The sequence below is a fragment of the Sorex fumeus genome, unplaced genomic scaffold, assembly GCF_029834395.1.
Source record: "Sorex fumeus unplaced genomic scaffold, SorFum_2.1 ptg000010l, whole genome shotgun sequence".
Lineage (NCBI taxonomy): Eukaryota > Metazoa > Chordata > Mammalia > Eulipotyphla > Soricidae > Sorex > Sorex fumeus.
The window spans coordinates 21,144,648-21,156,678 of record NW_026606067.1 but is presented as its reverse complement, the minus strand read 5'-3'; the positions used below and the strand labels follow the sequence as shown (position 1 = coordinate 21,156,678).

General features: G+C 41.7%; 1 protein-coding gene across 1 annotated transcript in view; it reads left to right on the top strand.

Annotated features, from left to right (window-relative positions):
- Positions 1-12,031, top strand: part of SPATA17 (spermatogenesis associated 17) — a 183,784-nt gene that overhangs the window by 130,052 nt on the left and 41,701 nt on the right. The gene's annotated exons all lie outside the window — the stretch shown is intronic.

Genomic DNA, 12,031 nt, shown 5'->3' with positions numbered 1-12,031 from the left:
CTTTGTACTGTATCATATAATTCTTTAATATTATATTTATTAAATAATGGACCGTTGTTTTATTATTTAATATAGATGATTTGTTATACTGTAATATTTTATTGTATAATAGTATCTATAGCGTCCAAAATAAAATTTTTACCTACATAAAGTAGATGTACTTGTTATCATATTATGTGTGTTACATACTAATTTTTATAACAAGTAAGCCCAAAATAAATATACAAAGTAACTTTGTTTTGGAAAGAAACTAGGATATCCTAGCATCCATCACTGAATTTTGGATCATTTTGCCAGTCAGAAGAGAACTTTAATAGGTTTTGTTTTAATCTTATATTCCTGGAGAAAAAGTTCCTGAAAGTAAAATCCTAAAACAAGCTTGTATGAAAGAAAAAATTGTCAAGCATCTCAAATAATTTTTATAGGTTTTCATTGAACAGCAAGTATTTACACTGACATTATTTACTACAAGTGTTCTACAGATATTTTTCAAGTTGAGTGAGTTACCTTTGGTCCCTTTGAAATAAACATTTATTTGTCATTAGTTTCAGGAGACAAATTTCTTTTACCCCAAATTGTGGAAACATTAGCACTTAGTTCAAACTTAGTCAAGCAAATGTGAAGTTTAGTGATGCATGTCTAAGGAAGATTCAGTAAATTTTTCAGTGATGCAGGTGTTTATAAGTTAATGTTAACTTCTTAAAAACTTTACCCTATTGGCATTTATGCAAAAATCATTGTTTATCAAAGACCCAAAGGTAATTTTTGGTATTTTCTTTGAAAAATTGAGAGAGATCATTGTCAATCTCAAGGAAAGGTGCTCTTGTCTTCTTGGGTGGAATACTTAAAGGTAAAAAGGTAAAGGCCCTCCCGTTGTTCATCGATTTGCTCGAGCGGGCCCAGTAACATCTCCATTGGAGACTTTGTTGTTACTGTGTTTGGCATATCGAATACCTCACGGGGAGCTTGCCAGGCTCTGCCGAGCGGGCGAGATTCTCTCAGTAGCTTAACGGGCTCTCGGAGAGGGGCGGAGAAATCGAACTCGGGTCGGCCATGTTGGCTGCGTGCAAGGCAAACGCCCTACCGCTGTGCTATTGCTCTAGCCCAGGTGGAATATTTAATAATTGTAAATATCTTCATTTTTAATATGTTGCTGATGACTCTGAACCCTGAAACTTCCAGATTGGAGAAGGTGTTTCTAGGATTATTAACTGATCAGGGAACAGCAACTAGGGAATTAGGAAAAAAGTTATTTTCATATCCAAAGCTATCATGCTTTTAGCAGAGGGACTAAGCAATTGATTTAGGTAGAGGGACTAAGCAATTGATTTAAGCAGCTCAGCTAGGGATGATTCTATTGTTTGGAGAATAGCAACAAGGGATATTTCCTTTGAAACCATTTTAGGCTTTTGAATAGTGGCTAAGGTCATTGTAACATGTAATTCAAAAGAAATGTTAAAAATTTAGATTTTTTTATCTTTAAAGATTATTCTGTGATAGAAATTGGAGGGAAATAACTTTGATAACAGAGATTACATTATATTAAACCCTAACGTTCCCCTCTTTGCCTCGAGAACCAATCTCCCCTAAGAGGAACTGGGAACTGAATGTTTGCATTTGAGGACCTTGACTAGGAGCTCGGTCCAAAGTTGGGAAGTGGAGTCCTTTATTTCTTATCTCAAAGTTTTGGAGGGTGTCACCATACTTGAGGGCCGGTGATGTTTCTATTTTGTTCTGTTATAGAATTTGCAGTGCAGTCCTGGAAGTCAGAGTGTAGACTTCAGAAGCAGGACTCCGGGGACTCTGCCTGGGTTCCGTTACATATCAAGGCTATGGATACTGCTCAGTTATTGCACTTGCCTGTGCCTCTCATCTAGGTCCATGCAGCGGGGAGAAGCCTGGCACCTTGATGGCTGCAGTGAGGATTGTCAGCTCACGAACGCACAGGATTAGGAAACATGTAGTTCTGGCCCCGAGTCAGCTCAGTTCCCGCGTAGGACAACCGCACCTGGGCGGCAAGCGCCAACTCCGCAGATGGACACTCCCCGCGGTTCGTCCTGAGCGGCAGCGGCTGCAGGGCCCGCATCTGCAACATCGCCATTGGCGTGTTTTAGCTTGCTTGTGCTGCCCTCACCAAGTGCGATAGACCTCATGGCCCAAACATCAGACGACTGTTGGTGGAGGCCACGTGTCCCAGGTCAAGGTGTCAGCAAGGAGGCTCCTTCTGGGCCCTAAGGAAGGCTCTCCATTGGCTGGAAGGTTGCCCAACAGCACGTGTTTTCGTTGGTTGGAGCAGCGTCGTCTTCTCTCTCTTGGCTTCCACATGATCTTCTCCTGTGTTAGGAAGGACCTGGGGAGGCCTGTCTCCACAGAGACCTCATCCTGCCTTCCCCCATATATATCAGCTGTTTCCAAATGGTCACATTCTTCAACGTGCTCTTTCAACACAGAGGCTGAGGAGATGCTCCACCCCAATCCCTGGGCACTGTTTAGCACCCCTCCAAAGTTACAAAATTAAAAGTACAAAAAGTAAGGAGCTATATTTTCTAGAGTATGGAGTGCTGTCAGCCAGTCTCAGAGACTCCTAACCCCCCCACCACCACCTAGTCAGGAAAAATAAATTAGTTAAAAAAGTTTTTTCATTAAAATATTTGTATGTATCAGTGCTTCCCTGGAAATATACTTTCTCAAAGCAAGCAAACAGGAAGCACCCTATCCTATTTATTACATCCTAGGCTAGTATTGGCCCCTGACCATTTCAGTGCCCCCAGGAGGTGGTATTGCCTGCTTTGAGGGCTCACAGACCCAGTGATATGATCCCTAAAGAGGGACAGTGACAAGGAACCTCTCCCAACTTTGATTCATGTGTGATTTCAGATACCTTCAACCTTTCCAATTTGTATCCTTTCTAAACTGTTACTATCTTATGATAAATAGGGATTATCATATATTTTCAGAGAATATCTTCAAAACAATTGAACATTTATTTTTAACTCTAATATTTATTTTTAATTACTGGCACAGTGTGTGGTGTGTGTTAATCAGCAGAGCCTTTTTAAGTGAAAATACTGAATCAGCTCACCCCATTAACACAGGAGCCTTCAAGCAAGGAGCTGGGCTTACCGTGCAAACCAAGTTAGATGTTTGAGGGCAGTAGGGTAGCACCATCACGTGATTACCCTCTATTGATCCAGTCTGCCTCTGCCTTGCCTAGCTCACTTTCAGGGGGAAATTTACAAAATGCAACCTTCATTTTTCTCAACTTAATTTTTCTAATCAAGCTCTGGTCCAGTATCACACTGGGGATATAGAGAAGCCTATATATAATTAAGTAGTTCTAGAATTTTTCTACGAGAGTTCTTTAGTTCTTTAGCTGTACAGTGAGAACTGTGCTTTCTTTTAGCCAGTTTCTGAGGTAGGATCAGGAGGGAAAGTAATATGGAAGACTCAAAAAATAGGTCTCTGAGGCCAGAGACCTAGTACAGTAGGTAGAGCCTTACATGCAGCTGATCCAGCTTCAATCCCCAGCACCCTGTATGGCCCTCTGAGCCCTGACAGTGGTAAACCCTAATCAGAAGCAGGTGTTAAGCCTGAGCACTGTTGGATGTGACCACAAAACAAAACAAACAAAAAATATGACTATAGAATACTAGTGTACTGTTCTCACAGATGCAGCTAACTGCAGCATCATGATGATGCTGGGGAAAACTTCTAGTGTTACATTTGAGACTGTTCCCTGAGTGTGCAGGGACTCAATGAGGTCATCAAAAGTTGGTCTTAAATCTTTCACTGTACATGATCATTCTCAACTCTTAACATATTATAGGCCAAAATTTTCCAATGGACATAGTCCCTCACAGAATTTCTTTTCTGAATGTCGTCTTGTGCCATTCTCACATTCTTCTATTGTCATTTTATATTCCAGATGTTTCTGTTTCCATTATGGGTTCCAAAGTGAACTGAGGACTGTGAGGCAGGGGCAGTTCGCAAGAGACCAGAGTTTCCCCAGCTGTGCTTGAGCATGACTTCTGTGGGGAGATGGGAGATAAAGTCATCTCTGTCTGAAACGTCAGACATCTGGGTTCTCTGGTTGCTTGCCAAGGTCTCTTGTGTTGTGGAACCTTTGCTTAAGCCATTAAGCCTTCACCGTTGCTTAAACCCTCACACTAAAGGTGGTGAGGGTGGTGTAGATGGAATCCAAGCGTGAAGGGCCACGGGCATGGGAAAGGACGTGGGCTTGACCCCACGGACAGTGTAGACCCCTTCCAGTTCTTGAATTCCTGGAGAAAAAGGTTCAGCAGATGCCAGATGGGAGATGGGAGATGTCTTAAGAGGTGGGAGTCACTGGAAGGTCAGAGGCCAGTTTTGAGATGTAGAGAATTTACAGAAGAGCATGAGTTGGTGGTAGGGGATGGAGGAAGGTGAACAAAGTGCTCTGAAGACAAAACCCTCTAAGCCTTCAGGATTAGGAGCCCCCCTCATACATTGTGGATGATGCTTCTTGGTTCTGCACAGCCCCCACATAAACTACAGTCTGAGTGGAGTTTGGACGCTAGAAATTATATTTTATTTTAGAGAAAGGCACACCCCTCAATGCAGAGTGACTCTCTGGCTCAATGCTCTGGATTTGATCCCAGTGGTATTTAGGGGACCATGTGGTACCAGGGATCCAGCCTGCAATATTGAGCTCTTTCTGATCCTGAAGCAATTTTGTTGGCTGTAACTTGATAAAAACCCCTTTGACTTCCTTTAGCATATCTTCTCTTTATTTTTGGCTTATTTTCTTCTTAGAACATCTTAAGAATAACACGTACAAGTGCTTCCTGCAGCCTCATTTTTCGACTTCGTTGCTTGCTCTTTGCATTAATTATACAAGTTTGTAAAATACCCAAGCTTATCAATTTTAGCCATTTCTTCAGTTTTCTTAGTTTAAAGCAGATGATGTTGTTATAAATGGCCTAAAAATGAATCTACCAGAATGCTATTGAGTGGAGTGATTTCATTTCAGGATCTTTTAACAGAGATGAGGGGAATGGGTGCTCAGGCGGCCTGGGTACCCTTCCCAGCAATTCTTGGCTAACCTGTCAGTAATCAAAGTGAGGGCCCAAGGATGTGGTTCTACTTGGGCTCTGCAGTGCTAGGGATCACCCAGGCCATGCATACTGTGTGTTGCTGGCACTTGAATTAGGGTCTGCCACATGCAAGGCATGCACTTTAATCCCTGTACTATCCTTGGTTCCTAGCACAGATTACATTTTTTTCTAATTATGATGTTCCCTTTTCCCTTAGTTGTTGTTATTATTGTTGTGATGATAGAGGGTAGGAGTTGCACACTTAGTGGCACTCTAGAGGTGGTTTTCACACTTTGTTGTGACAGGTTAGGAAGTAGAGAAGCATTTAGCATACAAGCTGTGTTGGGGACTAAACTCTGGGCCTCATGCCTATAACACCAGGACTCTACCACCGACTCACATCCCAAGGCGCCTTATGTAGAAATTTTTGCTTACATGCTTTCCAAAATCGACTGGAAGAAAGTCAACAACTACTATATGTATATATATGTATGGAGCGAGCAGATGCCAATGGACTACACTAGCAAACGAGTTCAGCATGTTAACCAAGACCATCCATGGTAACTCACAGTTCCAGAAGGCCGAATCGAAATGTTGGACATGGGAGTATCCTGGTGGATGGTTCCAAAACGAAATAGACCACATCATATTCAATCAACGGTTTTGCCTGACTGGTGCCGCTGTTATCCCAAAATTCCAAATGAGATTGGACCACCATCTCCTTCATGCAAAATTCTACTTCACAGAATGGGGAGAAAGGAATGCAAATTTTAAGAAGAGAACTCCAAGAATGACCACCAACTGGGAGCTCTTTGGCTCTGTTGTAGCAACATGGGAAAATGCCATCATTGACAACATTGACAAGGAATACGATCCACTGGTTCAGCACCTTCATGATTGTAAGAGGAATGCCAAGAGAGAGATAACCACAAAAAAAAGCCTGTCTCCGAAAACTCTTGAGCTTATTTGCCAACATGGCTTGGCGCATGCCTTAGGCAACCACAAGCAAACGTCTGAGCTCACAAAGCAATTCAGAGAAGCTATCAAGGAAGACCTTAAAGAGCAGCAATGCTGGTAGATGTGGCAGAAGCCAGGAAAAGCATTCGTAACAACCGCCTGTCCTTCACCAACTACAAGACCAAGATGACTGCCCTTCGACGTCCCGATGGATCTATCACATCTTCCAGAAGGGCAATGGAGAAGATTATTCATGAATTCTACTCAGATCTCTTTAATAGCCACATCCACTTGGCCACATACCAAATTCCACAGGATGGATATGTCGTTTCCAACATTCTCCCTACCGAAATTCGATGAACCATCTTGTCAGTAAAGAAACAAATAGCACCTGGCTCAGACAAGGTCAGACCTGAACACCTGAAGAACCTACCATCAGTACTCATCAATACACTGGCTTGGCTCTTCACATTCTACCTGTCTGAATGCAAGGTTCTGTTTCAATGGAAAACCAGCAGGACTGTACTATTATACAACCAGGGAGATATCCACGACATTGGCAACTATAGCCCAATCTGCCTATTGTCTGTCATCTACAAGGTGTTCACTCAAGTCATCCTGAATAGGATTGACAGAACATTAGATGAAGGACAACCATGCAAGCAAGCCGGGTTCCAAAAAGGATTCAGCACCATTGACCATATCCACATGATAACCAAGCTCATTGAGGTTTCTCAGAAGTTCAAGATGCCACTCTGTCTAACGTTCATTGATGTAAAGAAGGACTTTGATTCTGTTGAGATGGAAGCAGTCATAGAAGCCCTAGCCAATCAGGGCGTTCAAACTCAACACATCAGAATTCTTCGTGAGCTGTAATACAGATTCACTACCAGGATCTCACCATTCTACAAAAAAGTGATCATCCATGTTAAGAGAGGGGTTAGGCAGGGTGATACTATTTCACCAAAACTCCTCAGTGCCACCCTCGAGAACATCATGCAACAACTGGAATGGGAAGGAATGGGAGTGAAGATAGATGGTTGGCAACTACACCACCTCTGCTTTGCTGATGACATCATTCTTATAACACCAAACATCAGCCAAGTGGCACAAATGCTGACTGACTTTGACAATGAGTATGGAAAGGCCGGACTGCAGCTGAATCTCACAAAGACAATGTTCATGAGAAACAGTCTTGTTCCTGACATTCCATTCACTCTCAATGGAACAACCATCTCCGAATGCAACAGTTACGTGTACCTAGGTTGAGAAGTCAACATGACGTATGACCTGGCACCTGAGTTGCGCAGGAGTAAGAGAGCAGCTTGGAACACCTTCAAGAGCATCAAAAAATAACTAAGAGGACAAAGAACCTCCAGCTCTGAGCACATCTCTTCGATTCCAATGTTCTTTCTGCATTAACATATGCCTCAGAGACCTGGGCCCTACAAAAACAGGATGAGAATGCTATTCGGGTCTCCCAAAGAGGAATCGAAAGAGCTATGCTTGGAGTATCACGCTTCATTCAAATGAGAGAAAGAATCTGGAGTTCCGACCTCCATCAACACTCAAGAATCAGGGATGCTGTCTTGTTTGCCAAGGCATCAAAAATCAGATGGACTGGACACGTATTGAGGTTTACAGACAACCGCTGGACTAGAGCCATTACCAACTGGATTCCGTAGGACATCAAAATATTGTGTGGCCCTCTTTACAATAGCCAGAAACTGGAAGAAAACTGAATGCCCACGAACAGATGACTGGTTAAAGAAACTTTGGTACATTTACACAATGGAGTACTATGTAGCTGTTAGAAAAGATGAAGTCATGAAATTTACATATAAGTGGTACAATATGGAAAGTATCATGCTAAGCAAAATGAGTCAGAAAGAGAGGGATAGACATAGAAAGATTGCATTCATCTGGGGGATATAAAGTAACAAAGTATGAGATTAATACCCAAGAATAGCTGAGATCAGCACCAGGAGGATTACTCCATAACTTAGAGGCCAGCCGGGTATCCTAGAGGAAAGGGCAGTTCAGACAGAGAAGGGAGCACCAAATAAAGGATGCTTGGAGGATCCTCCCAGGAGGGGAGATGCATGTCGAAAGTAGACTATGGACTGAACATGTTTGCCACTCAATGCCTCTTTTGCAGACCACAACACCCAAAAGGAGAGAGATAACACAGGGAATTGTGCTGCCACAGAGACAGGGGGGATGGGGGGATGGGGGTGGGAGGGATATTATCCATGGTGGTGGGAAATGGGCACTGGTGGAGGGATGGGTATCTGATCATTGTATAATTGAAACCCAAGCACAAAAAATTGTAAATCTACAACTGTAAAAAAAATAAAATAAAGGGAAAAAATTAAAATATATATATATATATATATATATTGTGTGGCCGCCCACCTATGAGATTGTCAGACTTCTTTTTCAAGACCCTGAATAATCGGTTTGAGTCTCTTCATGTTCCTAGAACAAGCAGATGGCATTGGGCTACACTAGCATGCAACAGGGATGAATGGAGTTGTTACTGATGCCCGCTGGAGCAAATTGATGAGTAACGGGATATCAAGTGATCAAGTGATCAATTGATATGTATGTAGCACTTTCCTCCTGTTGTTCATCTATTTGCTCAAGCGGGCACCAGTAGCATCTCCATTTGTGAGACTTGTTACTGTTTTTGGCATATTTAATACTCCACAGGAGCTTGCCAGACTCTGCCGTGCGGGTTGGATACTCTTGGTAGCTTGCTGGGCTCAGAGGGACAAGAGGGACGGAGGAATCCAACCCAGGTCGGCTGCGTACAAGGCAAATGCCCTACCCACTGTGCTATCACTACAGCCTATATATATATATATATATATATATATATATACATATATATGTAACATTCATATATATACATGTATACACACTATATACACACACACACATATATAGTAAAGTTGTTGCAGGGATATAATCAAATTAGCATACTTTGAGATTGTTAATAATAATATATCCAGGGAGTTCTGATCCTCTTTTGCTAAGAAAAATGTGAAGATAAAGGTAAAATATGTCTTCTCAGTTAAATTGGAAACTTGCAACATAAGCTCCCATCTAGTTAAACAGATAGTCATGCCACTTGCATTTTTTATATTCCAATATAACATTTCTATTTCCACCCTGGGGGGGAAGGGGGAAATCTATGCTAACTAACATGCTGCTCACTTCCTTTATTTTTTCTTTCTCTCTTTGCTTCCATTTTTTTTTTCATTGAATCACCATGAGAAACATAGTTGCAAAGTTGTTTATCACTGGGTTCCAGTCATACAGTGTTCTTACACACATCCCTTCACCAGTGTGTATTTACCACCACCCCAGTTTCCCTCCCTTACCCCCCCACCAGCCTGCCTTTATGGTGGGCACTTTTCTTCTGAGTTTTAAATTTCAACTGTGAATTCTGCTGTTAAGAGCAAAATACTTTATGAATGAAACCCGTCTGGCTCTGTTTATTTTACAAGCTCCTTGGAAGTTGTCTGTCACCAGAAATGAAGCTTCTGTATTTCCTCTTCTAAATTATTGCTCATTTTATTGACATTTTTTTCAGCCAGAATTCTGCTTGTCTAAAACATCTTCATTGATGACTGGACTATGTTTGGAAATCCTTCTGACATGTAGATTTACCTGGAAATTTAGATTTTGAAAATATTGAAGTAAAAACAAAATTTATATCCCTTCTTAGACTAAAGGTAGAGACATATTTATTTGCTATATCTATTCTAAAGTGTAGATTATTTTGCTATAAATAGAAAAATTCTGCATTTTATGGTCCTTTTCAGTGAATTGAGCAGTTGACCCAATATGTGTTTATTTAGATGGGTTAAAATATTTGTCAACATTTACATACAAGTGGTACTACATGTAAAGTATCATGCTAAGCAAAATGAGTCAGAAAGAGAGGGACAGACATAGAAAGATTGCATTCATATGGGGAACATAAAGTAACAAAATAGGAGACTTAACATCCAGAATAGCCGAGATAAATACCAGGAGGTTTACTCCGTGGCTTGGAGGAAGCCGCACACTCTAGGGGTAAAGGCAGCTCAGATAGAGAAGGGAGCACCAAATAAAGGGTTTGGGGAAGATCCACCCAGGATGGGAGATGCATGCTGAAAGTAGACTATAGACTGAACATGATTGCCACTCAATGCTTCGTTTGCAAACCACAGCACCCAAAAGGAGAGAGAGAACAAAAGGGAGTGCCCTGCCACAGAGATGGGGGGGGGAATGGGGGGCTGGGGGAGTGGGAGGGATACTGGGATTAGTGGTGGTGGAGAATGGGCACTGGTGGAGGGATGGGTACTCGATCATTATATAACTGAAACCCAAGCACAAAAATTTGTAGGTCTACAACTGTCCCTCATGGTGTTTCACTAATAAAAAATTTAAAAAATTAAAAAATACAAAAAATATTGCTCAACCATGTACAAAAAAAAATATTTTTCAACCTGGCCTGTCATCATACTTAATTCAACTGAAGGGGCATGAGGAAAACTACAGGGATTAAAGGCGCTTGCCTTGCCTGTGTCCAGCCCAGATGTTCTCCCTGGTAGTGCATATCAACCCTGATCATTAGTCCCCTGAGCACTGTGATCATTGAGTCCAGAGTCAGCAATTAGCCCTAAAATCTCCTGGGTGTGATCCCAAAGTCCCCCAACAAAATTAAATCAAAGAAATTGCCCAAAGGCTTCCCAAAATTGATATTGGATGGGAATCCTCAGTATCTTTTGAGGAAAAGCAGTGGGTTAATTTTGTCAGTAGTTAAGTCCGCATAGAGATGAATGAAGGAAGGCACAATGGGCAGATTTAGATTAAAATCCAAATATTCTCTTCAGCCTTCTCCCCTGAGATGGTGTAAAGGCATTTGAGGACAGACTCCTTACAGACACGCAGGCACCGGGAGAGGGAGCTGGGGATGAATTGCTCACCTGATTTCCTTCTGTCCTTGTGTCTTAGCCCCTATGCCACCCTCTTTCTTCAGGAATAGTGCTGATGATGTTGCATCATCCTCCAACTTTGCCAAGCTTCTGCACAACAAGTCACCTCCTATTTTGGGGGGGGGGTTGGAGCAATAGCACAGAGGGTAGGGTGTTTGCCTTGCACTCGACTGACCTGGGTCCGATTCCTCCGTCCCTCTCATCCCTCTCAGAGATCCCAGCAAGCTACCGAGAGTATCCCGCCCGTACAGCAGAGTCTGGAAAGCTCCCCGTGTCATATTTAATATTCCATACACAGTAACAACAAGTCTCACAATGAAGACATTACTGGTGCCTGCTTGAGCAAATCCATGAAAATAGAAAGACGGTGCTACAATGCTATATATATATATATATATATATATATATATATATATATATTACATCTTTATTCCAGATGGTTTTGGTGATGGACTGGACAATTCATAGGTTGTCTAAAACCATATCACAATCTCAGGTGTTCCGCATTTATGGGTTTTAAATTGTGGTCTTTTATATGGATCATAGTAAAACCTTAAAATGATGATGTTTATGGCCATAAGTGATGAGAGGACTGCTGGTGATAATGGTGATGGTGGTGATGACGTTGTTAATGATGGTGATGGCTCTGATGCTCATGGTAATGATGATGTGGAGGTGATTATGATGATAATAATGATGGTGATGGCTGTGATGATGATGATGAGAGGGATGATGGTGATAATGACAACAAGCTATTTGTGCTCTCATTTCTCCTTTCAGCACCTCTTTGCTTATTGGATGCTTCCTCTTTTCAGTCTTCTTATTTTGCTTTAGTACTTAGTTGTTCAATCCTTACAGCAATCCAATATGGAAGTAAAATCCACAGAGGAATAAAAAAAATTTGTATGAGGGAATCCAGCTAGCAAGGCGAAGCTAAAATGTGAATACAGGTCTAGCCATTCAAAAACTCCATTACTTATAATCTGTACTAAATGTGCCTCTGATACTTGGTGA